This window comes from Cetorhinus maximus, chromosome 2 (genome assembly GCF_964194155.1).
Source record: "Cetorhinus maximus chromosome 2, sCetMax3.hap1.1, whole genome shotgun sequence".
NCBI lineage: Eukaryota > Metazoa > Chordata > Chondrichthyes > Lamniformes > Cetorhinidae > Cetorhinus > Cetorhinus maximus.
This window is the reverse complement of record NC_135880.1, coordinates 21,358,153-21,375,311: the sequence shown is the minus strand read 5'-3', so window position 1 is coordinate 21,375,311 and position 17,159 is coordinate 21,358,153.

The window sequence follows — 17,159 nt, the reverse complement described above, 5'->3', positions numbered from 1 at the left end:
AAGGTGCTACATAAATGCAAGTTGTTTTTGTTGGTTGACCCTTGGCCTAATTAAATAACAACTTGATTCACCATTTTTTGAAAGCGATGCTGCATCAATTCATTGCAAAATTACAATCTTTGTAGTGACCTGATCTGCTCTTTAAGGCAGCTTGTATTAGATTTCCAGAATCCATGGAGTTACAGATTGAGAAAGTGTATCAGGATAGTAGTGCCTCAAGTCGAGTGGGCAATCTATGGAACAGACTCCCAAAGGGACAATTAGTATTGATTCATTCAAAGAGAAATGAGATAAACTCCTTTTAGGAAATACATTTTGCGACACAGTACATGGGTAATTTGAGACATGACATGTGGTAAGTGTAGCATTGGAAGGAAAGTGTGGCTCTGGGCCTATGGTTCCTGAAGCTCTCCACCACTGGAGGCTCCTTTGTGCTATTTCTGAGTCCATTGTAGACTATTTGATAGAGTTAGATTGCTAATGATTCATCAACAACTCCATTATCCAACTCCATAACTTCTGATTCACCAGAATAGTAAAATGGACCCCTGGTCTTTTCTTTCTCTAGTAATTCCTATGTTCCCAGATTGTTTTGCCTTACAACTTCAGAATGCTCCTTGATTTTGCAGTGGTGTCAATCTGGGCTTCACTAGTGCAAAGGTTATAAAGAAAAGTGGATGAAGATGATATTAGATCAGAGCAAGGAGATTTTCAATGTCCAACAGGGAAGGAGGTGAATACAAGTGATTCAAGGCAAGTAGAAATACAAGTGGCATAGTGGTATTGTCACTGGACGGGTATTCCAGAAACCCTGAGTAATGAGAAAGACCTGAAGCTTTCTGAAGAACTGTTGTAACTCCATGGCATGTAATTCACCAGCATTAGGTCAGGAGTCACTGCCTTCCAAGTGCAGTATTGAAAGCTCCAGTGCACAGAATCTGGCTTGTACAATAAATTCTTCTGCATCAACGCACCTTGTGAATCCAGTTTTATAAAAGGTACAGAGATGTGGAAAAACCTTTTATCCTAGAGGTTGGTTAGAATGTGTAACTCGCTACCACATTAGCTGAGGTGATGTTGAGTAATGCTCTGAGGACCTGGGTTCAAATCCCACCATGGCAGATGGTGAAATTTGAACTCAATAAAAATCTATAATTGAAAGTCTGATGATGACCACAAAGCCATTGCCGTTTGCCATAAAAACCCATCTGGTTCACTAATGTCCTCTAGGGTAGGAAATCTGCTGTCCTTACCTGGTTCTGAAAAAAAGAGTCATACGGACTCGAAACGTTAACTCTGTCTTTCTCTCCACAGATGCTGTCAGACCTGCTGAGTTTTTCCAACAATTTTTGTTTCTCTTTCAGAAATACAAGAGGTTAAGTGAACTTTGCTATTTCTTAGCAAAAAGTTTATTTTCATGGAGTCGGGGAAACCTCGTGGAGGAGTGAAAATGACAGCCGGGGCCCGATTCTGGTATTCCTGACCTAATTACCGGGGTTTCTGATTCTCAGCAGTGCTGTCTAAGGGCGCGAACCCACACCCTGCACTCCTGACCGGGCCGGCTCCATTGTGGAGGTAGTCATGTCCTGGTCTTCCACAATTTTCATGGAGTCAGGCCAGCTTTTCATAGGGTCTTAGTTCACAGCGTCTCAGAGGTGTCATGGACCATAGGCTGGATGAGGGAATCTATTGAAAGGTAAGTTCAAAAGGTCTTCCTTATGCCCCCTCATGCCAAGCTATGCCCCTCTACCCACCCCCAAGGTCTCTCATACCTTCAGTGCCAAGCTTTGGCACTTCCATGTCCATTCATCCACTATACACTCTGTATAGAACCAATGAGCTATAGTGACAATAGGATGTATTAAGAAACAGTTACTCATTCATTAAAAAATGCTTTTACGGCAGCCCAATGAAGTGTCAATTATACATTGTTTAAAGTATTAGTGGCAGAAACTGCAAGCACTTGAAACCTCTTTATGTTGTGTAAATAAGCATTGTGAAATTGACAGAAGAGATCAGAGAGCCAGAGTTGTCACTCCAGCAATGTTTTCCCCGGGCTCAGGTGTTTCAACACTCTAATGGCTGGTGGGCTCTCAGCCAAGAATGCATAGTGAGGCTTGGCAGAGAGCTCCGACATCCTTTAGCATGCTGAAACAGCTATGCATCAAGAAAAAATATTGCTTAATTGACATCAGTGTATAGTGGTGAATGGGATGGAAGTGCCATAGCATGGCATGAAGGGTGTGGGGGGTCATGGGTAGTGGGTGGAGAACACAGAGCTTGCTATGGGGGATGTGCCATGGTGGCTGCGTGGAGGGGCATAGCTTGGCATGGAGGCTATGAGGGCTATGGGTAGTTGGAGGACATGAGGTGGCATGGATAGGGCATGGGGAGTCTGTGGTGGTTGAGGGCGTGTGAGGGCTGGAGAACTTTACTGTTTTATTATAATTGGGATGAAGTCTCAAAGCACCAAGGCGGGCCTATTAAACAGCCTGCTCCTGCACCTGGAAGCCCCTGTGGCTGCCTCCAAACTTTCTCCGGGGGCAGTGGGTCAGACTCCAGCATGCGCTCGCCCCCAGAATGAAATCCCTCCTTTGTAAGCACTTTCTCCCGAGGTTCACGCACCAAGCTGGGAAATTTCCCAACTCCCAGTGACAACCTCAAAGATGAAAATCTGGCCCAACAATGCTACTGGCTTCACTCTACTTGTTGAAGCCAAAGATGATCTCAGTAATGAGCTTTTGACATTAAACATCTAACAATAAGATTTCTCATTTTTTTGCCTGGACTGTGGACTGAAAACAGCAACATGAAGTTAAATCAAAGAGAAGTGGGCAACATTCAAGGAGAAGCTAAAGAGAGTTCAGAATAGGGGAGGGGAGGTGGTGGCATAGTGGTATTGTCACTGGATGGGTATTCTAGAAACCCTGAGTAATGAGAAAGACCTGAAGCTTTCTGAAGAACTGTTGTAACTCCATGGCATGTAATTCACCAGCATTAGGTCAGGAGTCACTGCCTTCCAAATAAGGTATCAAAAGCCCCAGTGGACAGAATGTGGCTTCTACCAGTAAATTCTTCTGTATCAACGCACCTTGTGAATCCTGTTTCATAAAACGTACAGAGATGTGGAAAACCTTTGGTTGGTTAGAATGTGTAACTCGCTACCACATTAGTTGAGGTGATGTTGAGTAATGCTCTGAGGACCTGGGTTCAAATCCCACCACAGCAGATGGTGAAATTTGAATTCAATAAAAAATCTATAATCGAAAGTCTGATGATGACCACAAAACCATTACCAATTGTCATAAAAACCCATCAGGTTCACTATTGTCCTTTAGGGAAGGAAATCTGCCCCCCACCCTGCCTGCTCTGGCCTACATGTGACTCCAGATCCACAGCAATTTGGTTGGCTCTTAAAATGCCCTCTGTACAAGGGTAATTAGGGATGGGCAATAAATGTTGGCCCAGGTAACAGGCAGCGATGCCCACATCTCATAAACGAATGAAAAAAAAGAACAACTATGTTCCGATAAAGATACAAATCTAGACCTCTTTGGATGTCAAAGAGCGTACAGAGTAGGATAGTCAAAAAAAAGGCTTATGTTGTTGTGTTTTATGCCTTGGAGATATGCAGAAATGACACCAGCAGTTTATATACAATGCTTTAAAATGCCTGCAGTCACAAGCTAACTGTTGGCTTTTAATTTTTCTGTCTCAGTAACCATGCCACACAGAACAGAGAAGAGTTAACAGACACACACAATCAAACACTACATATGTCAGATGCCAAGAGCTTGATACTGCAGAAAGGCTAGAGGAGTATTGAAGATGCAATGATGAAATTAAAAAAAGAGATCAGGAAAGCAAAGAGAGGACATTAAAACATATTGACAAGTAAGATCAAGGAAAACCCAAAGATGGTCTATAAACGTAAAAAGAGTAAGAAGAAACTGAAGAGTAAGGACAATGAAAGACCAAAAAAGGTAACTGGTTGACATAGAATGTATAGCATGGAAATGGGCTATTTAGTCCAACAAATCTACGCTGGTTTTTATGATCAGCAAGAGCCTTCTCCCATCCTACTTCATCTAGCCCTATCAGCATATCCTTCCGTTTTGTTCTCCCTCATGTGTTCAATCAGTTTCCCTTTGCATCTATGCTATTCACCCCAACTAACGTGGTAGCAAGTTACACATTCTAACCAACCTCTAGGATAAAAAAGGTTTTCCACTGTACGTTTTATGAAACAGGATTCACAAGATGAATTGATACAGAAGAATTTATTGGTAGAAGCCAGATTGTGTCCACTGGAGCTTCTAATGCTGCACTTGGAAGGCAGTGACTCCTGACAGAATGCTGGTGTATTACATGCCATGGAGTTACAACAGCTCTTCAGAAAGCTTTAGGCCTTTCTCCGATTTCTCCCAAATAATGGACCAATCGCTTCCGGGGATGTTGCCTGGGCTCCTGATTCTGGTGTGAACTCTCCAGGACAGTGTCTGAAGAAGCTGTTAATTCTGGCAGCATTGAAACTGAACCCATGAAGTTTCCACCTATTGCTCTTGTTATTGGCCACATGAAACAGTCAATGGAAGCTCCAAATTGTTAGGTCATAGAGATAGTTATAAGCCTATTGGGTTTCCTTACAGTTTTAAAGTTGGTATCATCCATCTTTCTGGCATATCAGCAGGGGAGTACTACGGTTACTTTTTAATCGTTTTATTGTAAGATATAGTTGTTAAATTTCTTTACTTAATGTTTTCTGTAGTTGTTAACCAGGTTCATATTTGTTTGTATAGCATCTTGCACGATCTCAGAATGTCCCAGAATGACAGACACACATAATTGTTACAGCACAGAAGGAGGCCATTTGGCCCATCGTGTCTGCACCAGGTTTCAATTGAGCAGCTCACCTAGTGCCATTTCCCACCTGCTCCCCATAACCTTACACATGCCTCCTTTGCAGATCACAGTCTACTTCCCATAAGGATGCTTCAGTTGGACCAGTCTCCACCACACTTTCAGGCCATGTATTCCAAACCCTAATCAATTGCTGCATTTAAAAAGTTTATCCTCATGTCACTTTTGCTTATTTTACTAATTATTTTAAATCTGTGCCCTTTCATTCTTGATCCTTTCATGAGTGGGACCAGTTTATCCCTATCTACTATGTCCAGACCCCTCATGATTTTACATATCTCCATAAAACCTCCTCTGAGCCTCCTTTTCTCTAAGGAAAACAATCCTAACTTCTCCAATCTATCTTCACAACCGAAGTTCCTCATCCCTGGAACCATTCTCATGAATCTTTTCTGCACCCTCTCCAATGCATTCACATCTTCCTAAAGCGTGCGTGCAGAACTGGACACAATACTCCAGCTGAGGCCGAACTAGTGTCTTATACAAGTTCAACGTAACCTCCTTGCTCTTGTACTCTGTGTCCTTATTAATAAAGCCCAGGATACTGTATGCTTTATTAACTGCTCTCTCAGCCTGTCCTGCCACCTTTAATTGTTTATGCACATATACACCCAGGTCCGTCTGCTCCTGCACCCCCTTTAGAGTTGTACCCTTTATTTTATGTTGTCTCCCTCTTTCTTCTTACCAAAATGATTCACCTTACACTTTTCTTCTTTGAACTTCATCTGCCACCTGTCGACCCATTCCACCAACTTGTCTTTGTCCCTGACTCCCCAAAGCCATCTACAAGGCACAAATCAGGAGTGTAATGGAATACTCTCCGCTTGTCAGGATAAGTGCAGCTCCAACCACACTCAAGAAGCTTGACACCATCAGGACAAAACAGCCCGCAAACATTCACTCCCTCCACCACTGATGCACAGTAGCAGCTGTGTTTACCATCCACATGATGCACTGCAGGAACTCACCAAGCCTCGTTAGACAGCATCTTCCAAACCCACGACCACTACCATCTAGAAAGACAAGGGCAGCAGATACATGGGAACACCATCACCTGAAAGTTCCTCTCCAAGCCACTCACCACCCTGACTTGGAAATATATCGCTGTTCCTTCGTTGTCACTGGGTCAAAATCCTGGAACTCTCTCCCTAACAGCACTGTGGATGTACCTACATCACATGGACTGCAGCAGTTCAAGAAGGCAGCTCACCACCACCTTCTCCAGGGCAATTAGGGACTAGCCAGCAATGCCCACATCCCATCAATGAATAAAAAAAATCATCCACACTGCTCTGTTTCCTGTCACTTAGCCAATTCTGTCCGTTTTATTCCATGAGCAAGAACTTTGTTCACAAGTCTGTTGGGCAGCACTGTATCAAATGCCTTTTGGAAGTCCATGTATACCACATCAGCAAAATTGCCCTCATCAACACTCTCTGTTACCTCTTCAAAAAACTTCAGCAAGTTAGTTAAACATGATGCCCACATTTATCCATGTGACTAATAATGTGCCATGGAATCTTTTTTTCATCAACCTGAGAGAGCAGGGCTCAGTTTTACATCTCATCTGAAAGACCATACCTCTGATAGTGCAGCACTCCCTCTAGAGTCTCATATACTCACTCATGTCTCTAGAGTGGGGCTTAGACCCACAACCCACTGACTCAGAAGCAAGGGTACTAACACTGAGCCACAGCCCAAAGCCCTTTACAGCTAATAATATAACTTTGAAGTGTCGTCTCTGTTGTAAAGTAGGAAACGTAGCAGCTAATTTGCGCACCACAAACTCCCAGCACTGAAGGTTATTTTCATCTTGCAATTCGATGGAGGGGAGGAAATGATGCACCTTGCACTTGGGAAAGTGTGAACTCAGCACTAGATGGTGCCATGATGGGAGTAAGTGCATTGTAGCAATGATATGCCAATGTCCTCTCCTGTGTTACTTTGTTATTCTTTAGCGCAAAGTTCTTGAGGATCTTGGAAATGAAATAGCTTCTGGTTATTACCACCCCAGTTTAAATGTTTATTTGGATACAAAAATCCACAGAAAGGACCGTTTACTGTTCCAATCTATTCTAGTCCCGTGCAATCGAAGAGAATTCTGGATCATGGTTAGGGGTGAAGTAGCAACTTTCAGTGATTTTTTTTTCCCCAAATAGAGGAATGTGACATGCAATATGAGGTGATGTTATGTAACGTTTAGTTATAATGCAAAAAATTTGTAGCTTCAGTTGTGGAACTGGATGTAGATCATGACAGCTGTCACAGTGAATTCCCATTTAGAGTGGAGCTACCATATCTCCACTCTAAATGGGAATTCGCTGTGACAGCTGTCGTGATCTACATCCAGTTCCACAACTGAAGCTACAAATTTTTTGCTTTATAACTGAACGTTACATAACATCACCTGATATTGCATGTCACATAGACTCCATGGGCCGAATGGCCTCCTCTGGGCTGTAAATTACTCCATAACAATATTCTCAATCTTCAGTGCTGGGATTTGAACTCCTTCCCGCGGTCATTAGTCCAGTAGCATGGTGGTTACCTTTGCAAGCTAAAACTAGTAATTATTGATGATTGTGACAGAATTATACTTGTGTAACCTAGCTTTTTGGATATTTCCAGAGAATATAAAGAAAACTGTGTCACATTTCACCATTGTTTGATTTTTTAAAAAAAATATTGCAATGAGGTGGGACAAATCAGGATTAAAATGGTAAACCAGTTTCTAAATTAAATTTCGCAGATGTTTTGTTTAATATTCAGCATCACCAGTTTATTTTGACCGTCATTCTTAACGAGGTTAATCAAGCTTTCCCGAGGTTTAAAACGAAGTTATTAAAATGAGTGCTGTGGTGTTTGTAGAGAAGGCAGTAGCACTGCAATTGCTATTTATGCTTTGTCTCCCTTTGTTCACCTGCATACGTGAAGCAACAGATTTCTGACTCAAACCAGCTTCCCAATTTCTCCTTCTCCCCTTTTTCTATCTATTTGTTGTGACAGGAGGGGAGGTGAGAGGATTGGCAAGGATTTTGCTGATCTAAAGATCACAGCTTCTTCAAACGCAGAGAATGAATCTGTCACGCTCCCCACGCACCATCTGTTTTCTCCAGTTACATCAGTCTTGGTGAAAGATGACAAAACTCCTCACCCTCGTTACAGTTAGGTTAAAAATGTTGTGCTCCAGGAGGAAAGAAGCCTGCAAATAGAGTTTGAAATGATCCACCATCTAGGGATGATTCAGCCCTCAAAAAAGTAAGCTAGGCAGTTTTTACACCAGCTTAGTCCATACCTTAGATATTGTCATTTTCTATTCACGTGATATATGTGATTATATAGAAGAATTTTGTTATCTGAAGTTTTTAAAATTCATTTATGGGATGTGGGGATCGCTGGCTGGGCCAGAATTTATCGCCCATCTCCTATTTTCCCTTGAGAAGGTGGTGGTGAGCTGCCTTCTTGAACTGTTGCAGTCCATGTGGTGCAGGTACACCCACAGTGCTGTGAGGAAGGGAGTTCCAGGCTTTTGACCCAGCGACAGTGAAGCAACGTTGATATATTTCCAAGTCAGGATGGTGAGTGACTTGGAGGGGGACTTCCAGGTGGTGGTGTTCCCCTGTGTCTGCTGCCCCTGCCCCCTAGATGGTAGTGGTCGTTGGTTTGGAAGGTGCTGTCGAAGGAGGCTTGGTGAATCCCCGCAGTGCATCTTGTAGATGGTACACACTGCTGCCTCTGTGAGTCGGTGGTGGGGGGAATGAATGGTTGTGGATGTGGTGCCATCAAGCGGGCTGCTTTGCCCTGGATGGTGTCGAGCTTCTTGAGCATTACTGCATCTCAAGAGTGGTTCGTCACCAAAGTGACAGGATGCTAATTTTCACAATTGCTCAAATAATGAAGCGATCCGAGCCTACATGCAGCAAGACCTGGGCATCAGCTAGGCTTGTCCTGTGAAGTGGCAGGTCATATTTGCATCACACAATGACCATATCAAGAGACAGAGAGAGAGAGCCAAACTGCAAAAGAAATCTAGCTATAATAAGGAGTTATAAGAGTCAAAGAATGATTCTGTGGATTAAGAGTGTTTTTATGAAGTAGGGATTAAACATTAAAAGCAGAGTTCATCTGTGGAAAAGGGCTTAAAAGTTCATAAACGTGCCTGGGAATAACTGTGTACTCAAGAACACCAACATCCTGTGGCATAGGATATGGAATATTCTCCAACATAAGGCAGTTCCTGATCATTGGCCTCTGCAAATCATCCTCAGTCTGGCATTGGTAAATTGTAAGCGACCATAATCTAACAAAGGATAACTTTAAATTTTAAGGATGCCCCCCTCTATCAACTGTCAAATATATCTGGGAAAATTAGTTCTAATCTTAAGAGACAATTGTGTAGCAAGGAAGTTACCACCATCTGCATCTTTCAGTATCCTGTTTGCTTAAAGGATATTTCCCAGCACGTGTGCTCAACGTGGTTCAGCTATTTTATGACACAAACATTAGAACCTTACACTAGGGTTTTTAGATTTGTTGGATTCACTCCAGTGTCTCTCAAGGTAGATATGTTAGCTATTGTAGTGTTACAACAATTGTTTTTCCGTTAATTAGGATAGAGGTATCTTGCTAGACTCTTTAGCTTTCTACTCGGGGATTTAAGATGAATACTACTTTATTTCTTGATGGATATCTTAAATATCTCTCTATAATATTATTTAAAATTTGGATTTTCTAATAGTAACAATATTATTCTTTCTTTTCCTAGAACTATCAATGTTGTGATCGATTTACCTTCAAATGTGAATTGTATGTTCGGTTCTTTAATAAACATTCATATAATTGAGAAGAGATATTGTCTCATATAGTCTTCTGTATCCAAACTCAAGAACCCATCTCCCAGTGGAGAGGCATACTACTGAGGAGAGGTGCCGAGACCTTAGGATTGTTATAACCTGGCTAAAACTTGTTTAAAAGGCTATCTGGAGGGCAGTAATATTCTCTGGTGGTTATTTTTTGTCAGGGAGAGTTAGATCACCTCTTCAGACCCATTTAAGTGTCTGTGAGGCCTGTCTCTCTCAACCTTGAGTGAGTGTGATCATCCAAGGAGTACGCCCGTTCCGAAATTGTCCCAGAAGGGGCTAGGATTATAATGCACTTTAAAATCACCTCCTCATGACATTCAATAATATTACCTCACCATCAGCATCCTTTTTTAACATTCTTTCGTGGGATGTGGGCATTGCTGGCTGGGCCAGCATTTGTTGCTGCATCGCTAATTGCCTTTGAGAATGTGGTGGTGAGCCACTTTCTTGAACTGCTGAAATCTGGTGTAGGTATACCCACAGTGCTGTTAGGAAAAGTGTTCCAGGATTTTGACTCAGTGACAATGAAGGAACGGCATATCGTTCCAAGCCAGGACGATGTGTGGTTTGGAGGGGAACTTGCAGGTGGTGGTATTACTAATTACTAATACCCTTGTCTTTTTAGGTGATAGAAGTAGCAGGTTTGGAATGAGCTGTTGAAGGAGCCTTGGTGAGTTTCTGCAGTGCACCTTGTAGATGGTACTCATTGTTGCCACGGTATGTCGGTGGCGGACGGTGTGAATGTTTGTGGTTGGGGTGCCAATAAAGCAGACTGCTTTGTCCTGGATGGTGCCAAGCTTCTTGAGTGCTGTTGGAGCCACACTCGTCAAGGCAAGCGGAACATATTCGATGACACACTTGACTTGTGCTTTGTAGATGGTGGACAGGCTTTGGCGAGTCAGGTGGTGAGTTACTCGCTGCACAATTCCCAGCCTCTGACCTGCTTCTTGTAACCACAGCATTTGTATATTTTGTTTATTCATTCATGGGATGAGGCTAGGCCAGCATTTATTGTCCAATCCTAATTTCCCTTGAGAAGGTGGTGGTGAGCTGCCTTCTTGAACCGCTGGAGTCCATGAGATGTAGGTATACCCAGAGGGCTGTTAGGGAGGGAGTTCCACGATTTTGGCCCAGCGACAGTGAAGGAATGGTGATATAATTCCAAGTCAATATGGTGAGTGACTTGGAGGGGAACTTCCAGGTTGTGGTGTTCCCATGTGTCTGCTGCCCTTGTCCTTCGAGATGTTGTGGATTTGGAAGGTGCTGTCTAAGGAGGCTTGGTGAGTTTCTGCAGTGCATCTTGTAGATGGTATACACTGCTGCAGCGGTGCTTTGGTGGTGGAAGGAGTGAACGTTTGTGGATGGGTTGCCAATCAAGCAGGCTGCTTGTCCTGGTTGATGTGGAACTTCTTGAGTGTTGTTGAAGCTGCACTCATCCAGGCAAGTGGAGAGTATTCCAACACACTCCTGACCTGTGCTTTGTAGATGGTGGCAGGCTTGGGAAGTCAGGGGGTGAGTTACTCATCCCTGACCTGCTGTTGTAGCCACAGAATTTATATGGCTAATCCAGTTTGGTTTCTGGACAATGGTAATCCCCAGGATGTTGATAATGTGGGATTCAGCAATGGTTATGCCATTGAATGTCAAGTGGCGATGGTTATATTCTCTCTTGTTGGACATGATCATTGACTAGCATTTGTGTATGCAAATGTTACTTGCCAGTTGTCAGTCCAAGCCTGGGTATTGCCCAGGTCTTGCTGCATTTGGACATGGACTGCTTCAGTATCTGAGGAGTCGCAAATGGTGCTGAACATCGTGCAATCATCAGCGAACATCCCCACTTCTGACCTTACGATGGAAGGAAGGTCATTGATGAAGCAGCTGAAGATGGTTGGGCCAAGGACACTACCCTGAGGAACCCCTGTAGTGATGTCCTGGAGCTGAGATGATTGACCTCTAACAACCACAACTATCTTCCTTTGTGCTAAGTATGGCTTCAACCAGTGGAGAGTTTTGCCCCTGATTCCCATTGACTGCAGTTTTGCTAGGGCTCCTTGATGCCACACTTGGTCAAATGCTGCCTTGATGTCAAGGGCAGTCACTCTCCCCTCACCTCTGGAGTTCAGCTCTTTTGCCCATGTTTGAACCAAGGCTGTGATGAGGTCAGGAGCTGAGTGACCCTGTGGAACCCAATCTGAGTGTCAGTGGGCAGGTTATTGCTAAGCAAGTGCCGCTTGATAGCACTGTTGATGACTCATTCCATCACTTTACTGATGATCAAGAGGAGGCTGATGAGGTGGTAAATGGCCGGGTTGGATGTGTCCTGCTTTTTGTGTGCAGGACATACCTGGGCAATTTTCCATATTGTCGGATAGATGCCAGTGTTGTAGCTGTACTGGAACAGCTTGGCTAGGGGTGCGGCAAGTTTTGGAGCACGTGTTCAGTACTATTGCCGGAATATTGTCAGAGCCCACAGCCTTTGCAGGATCTGGTGCCTTCAGCCATTTCTTGATATCACATGGAGTGAATCGAATTGGCTGAAGACTGGATCCATGATGCTGGGGACCTCCGGAGGAGGCCGAGATGGATCATCCACTTGGCACTTCCGGCTGAAGATTGTTCAGCGAATGCTTCAGTCTTGTCTTTTGCACTGATTTGCTGGGCTCCCCCATCATTGAGGATGCGTCCTCAGTGAGTTGTTTAATTGTCCATCACCATTCATCACCGTGGCAGGACCGCAGGGCTTAGATCTGATCCATTGGTTATGGAATTGCTTAGCTCTGTCTATCACTTGCTGCTTATGTTGTTTGGCATGCATATATACTGTGTTGTAGCTTCACCAGGTTGACACCTCATTTTTCGGTATGCCTGGTGCTGCACCTGGCATACCTTCCTGCACTCTTCTTTGAACCAGGGTTGATCCACCGGCTTGGTGGCAATGGTAGAGTGGAGAATATGTCGGGTCATGAGGTACAGATTGTGGTTGAGTACAATTCTGCTGCTGCTATCGTCCCACAGCATCTCATGGTTGCCCAGCCTTGAGTTGCTAGACCTGTTTGAAATCTATCTCATTTAGCATGGTGGTAGTGCCACACAACACGATGGAGTGTGTCCTCAATGTGAAGACAGGACTTTGTCTCCACAAGGATTGTGCAGTGGTCACTCCTGCCAATACTCTCATGGACAGATGCATCTGCAGTAGGCAGGTTGATGAGGATGAATCACAGAATCACAGAATCACACAGGGCAGAAGAGGCCCTTCGGTCCACCGAGTCTGCACCGACAAGTGAGAAACACCAGACCTACCTACCTAATCCCATTTACCAGCACTTGGCCCATAGCCTTGAATGTTATGACGTGCCAAGTGCTCATCCAGGTACTTTTTAAAGGGTGTGAGGTCAAGTATGTTTTTCAATCTTGTTGGTCCTCTCCCCACCTGCCATAGACCCAGTCTAGCAGCTATGTCATTTTGGACTCGGCCAGCTCAGTCTGTCGTGGTGCTACCGAGCCACTCTTGGTGATGGACATTGAAGTCCCAGTGTACATTCTGCACCCTTGCCATCTTCAGTGCTTCCTCCAAGTGGTGTTCAATACGGGGGTGTACTGATGCATCAGCTGAGGGGACACTGAACGTGGTAATCGGTACGTGGTAATAAGTGGTCCAGTTCAGGTTTTGATCAGTGGTAACCCCCAGATGGTGGGGGTTTCAGTGTTGGTCATGTCATTGAATGACAAGAGTGGATGGTTAGTTCCTATCTTGTCAGAGATGGCCATTGCCTGGGCCTTGTGTGTTGTGAATGTTCCTTGCCCTTTATCAGCTCAAGCCTGGTAAGTTCTTGCTGCATGCTGGTATGGACTGCTTCACTAACTAAATAGTTGTGAGTGATACTGAACACTGTGCTCCAAAACTGCTGCCTGCAAGTTCCTTTCCAAGTCACACACCACCCTCACTTGGAACTATACTACGGTCCCAATTTTTGAAACTCATTCTATATTTTGCCACCACTCTCACGCCATCCTTCCGCAAAAAAGATACCTTTGTGATACCCATCACTTTGATCAATTAGAGAATCATAGACATCACTTACTAGACTGGTTCCACGGCCGAGAAATTGCAGTCATGGGGTAGACAGGCGAAGCTGCGGTTATTCTCCTTAGAGCAGCAAAGGCTAAGGGGAGATTTGATAGAGCTGTTTAAAATTACAAAAGATTTTGATTGAGAAAAAAAAGAGAAACTGTTTCTCGTGGCTGAAGGGTCGATAAGCTGACGGCAAAGATTAAAGGGGATCGGCAAAAGAGCCAGAGGTGACACAAGGAAGTTTTTGATCACTTTCCTCATGGCTCCCTTTTGTGGCACAGCATCTGGTTATCCTTCTGCTTATTTGCAAAGTGCCTTGGGACATATTAAAGCTGATATACAGTGCAAATTGTTGTTAGGAAAATAATTAATCTGCCCGATCTTTGATTCCCATTGTGTTTCATTAGTTTTGATTCCACTCTCAATACTAACTCAGCTAGTTTCTGGTTATATCAGTGATAAGGTTTTGTTCCTTTTGATAATGTTCCCTTTCTTTGCAAACACTGGTAATTCTTTGTCCAAAACTGTTGTTAGTATTTCAGAAGGTGGTGCAAATTAAAATGCCGTACGATTTTAATAGTGTTTCCACAGTTTTGACTTATGCAACTATTCCCATCCCAGTTCGCTAGTGGCATTGAATGACATTAGTGTCATCAGGAATAATAGCCTCTCAAATTTACACCCCCCCCCCACCACCCCCACAGAGAAAATAGTCATTCGCTGGCCATTAGACCTGAGAGGACTTGAACCTGAGCAGAATCTAGCCCACATTACTTAAAACAGCTGATTATGGAACAAAATTGTTTGGCATCATGTGGATGAGCGAGAACTGTCTTCAATAAATTGGAAAAATCAATTAGCTTGTGTCAAATGAAATAGTATATTCATCGTTTTTGAAATGGAATAAGAAATACAAAAAGGTTACGTGGCTAATGGAGGGTGTCCATCAAATTCTGAACTATGACGAAAATGCCCCTGAAACAGACCCTCCAGACCATTTGCTTGTTGGGGAGCCAATTTCGGTCTGCCACATTTCAAGGGTTCCAATTTGGTGGAAATTTCAAGTAAGATGTGGAAAGAGGCAGAAGCAGAGGGATAATTTCATGCCACATGTTTCTGGTTGCCAGAGGCAACCCATTGTTCGTTTAGGCTGGGGATTGGTGGGGGCCGATAAGGCAGCTAGCGAGGAGTAAATAGAACAGGATTGCCAAGGGAGAATGGACTATCCAGTTTCCCAGAGTGCAAGCATGTTGGAAATCAGGAATAATTTAGTCATTTTACTGGCACTTTAAGGGATGATGTGTCGTCAAACGGAATGTTATATTTGAACTACTCTGCATGGTGATAGAATTGTGCCAGTTGGATTATATTATTTTTAACAAACTTTTGACAGCAACATCCTCTCCAAGACAAGCTCATGGACATTTAAGAAAAACCATAAACTAACATAATCAACTTGTCATCATTTATGCTTCATTTAAAGAGTGATAAAATGCAAGGAACATTTTTATAATATTTTGATGTTTTGAACATTACACTTCAGCTCTGGAAAGTTGAGATTACTCTTATACTTTCTGCACATTGAGGAAGTGAAAAATAATCAAACCAAATTACTGTTAATTAACAAAGGAAATGGCAATTTGTTTGGATCGATTTTATCTGCTTAATATTCAGCAAAGATTATCCCTGCAGAGAGATTCAATTGGCAGAATCCTGCTTCATTATTACAATCATGACACTGCTCGGAACTTAACCAGAGAGACGCTGGTAAATGAAGAGAATGCGATAAGAATCAGTCGGGCTCTCTTAATTGAATTAAGGGTTTTATTATAGCTGGTCTTAACTTTTAGAAGCGAGGTTGAAACAATTCCTTTCTCTATTTTGGTTTTGGAAAAATATCATTTAGCCTTGCTAACAGTCTATTTCTACATCACATAATAGTTTTCAAGTAAACTGAACATGTTGTGTTGGGTCCATGCAATAGTGCATTTAGACTACAATCAAAAAACTCTCACCTTATCTGATGTCCGGAGCATGTGATGTTTGCACTTCCTTAGAAGAATTCAGTACGAGGGTAAATTTTAAAATAAGATAGTTATTGTAGATTGTTTTATCTTTCTGACCTTGTATAGTATAGTTTATTTTTGTTTGTTTAAAACCGATGGAATCTTGTGACTTCTCTTAGCAAGTATCTTGGATCTCAAGCTTTGTCTACTTTAAACAAAAAGTTATTGGCCCCTAACCGGATCGTACCAACAATTTGGGGGTCTGATCCAGGACTATAACAATGAAGCAGTCCATGCCTGCATGCAGCAAGGCCTGGACAACATTCAGGCTTGGGCTGATAATTGGCATGTAACAATTGTGCCATGAACATGCCTAGCAATGACCATCTTCAATAAGGGAGAATCTAACAATCTCCCCTTGAAATTCAAATGGATTACCATCCTCCACCATCAACATTCTCAGGATCATCATTGACCAGAAACTCAACTGAACCAGCCACAGTGGATACAAGAGGAAGGCAGAGGCTGGTAATCCTGTGGCAAGTAACTCACCTCCTGACTGACTAGAGCATGTCTACTATCTACAAGGCACAAGTCAGGAGTCTGATGGAACACACTCCACTTGTCTAGATGAGTGCAGCTCTAACAACACTCAAGAAGCTCGATACCATCCAGGATAAAGACTGACTGGCACCTCATCCATTATCTTAAACACTCACTCCCTCCACCACCCGATGCATAGTGGCAGCAGCGTGCTGCAGAAACTCACCAATGTTCCTTTGACAGCACTGTCCAAACCCGCAAAGGAGTGAGAAATTCAACTCAATCCATATACTTCCCAATCAAAAACAGCCAGGAAAACAGACACACATATTCTCCTTTTGGCTGATGATCCCAAAGTTCTGGTGATTAGAATCAAGGTTAAATGCACCATATCTTTAACACTACCCTTTGGATGAGTAGGAAGGTGATTCTACTCCTTTTGAATTGTCAGCTAGCATGTAACCATGTTTATGGAATAATGCTCGCTACCCTGAAAGTTCCATCATTGTTTCATTTTATGGTATTCCATGGTGCCAGCATTATTTCAGAACTGGGTGGATACCAGCTGGGATCATTCATTCACGTTCATAGTGTCTTACCACACTGAGACACCCAAGAACAAAATCTGAAGAGCAATATAAGATACTTGCAGATATTACTATTGTCTTGGTGATTCATAGCATTATCACCCTTAAACGTAAGTTCTGATGCCTGCTATAAAGGGTTTGGGGATGTGTGGAAGGGGGTGGA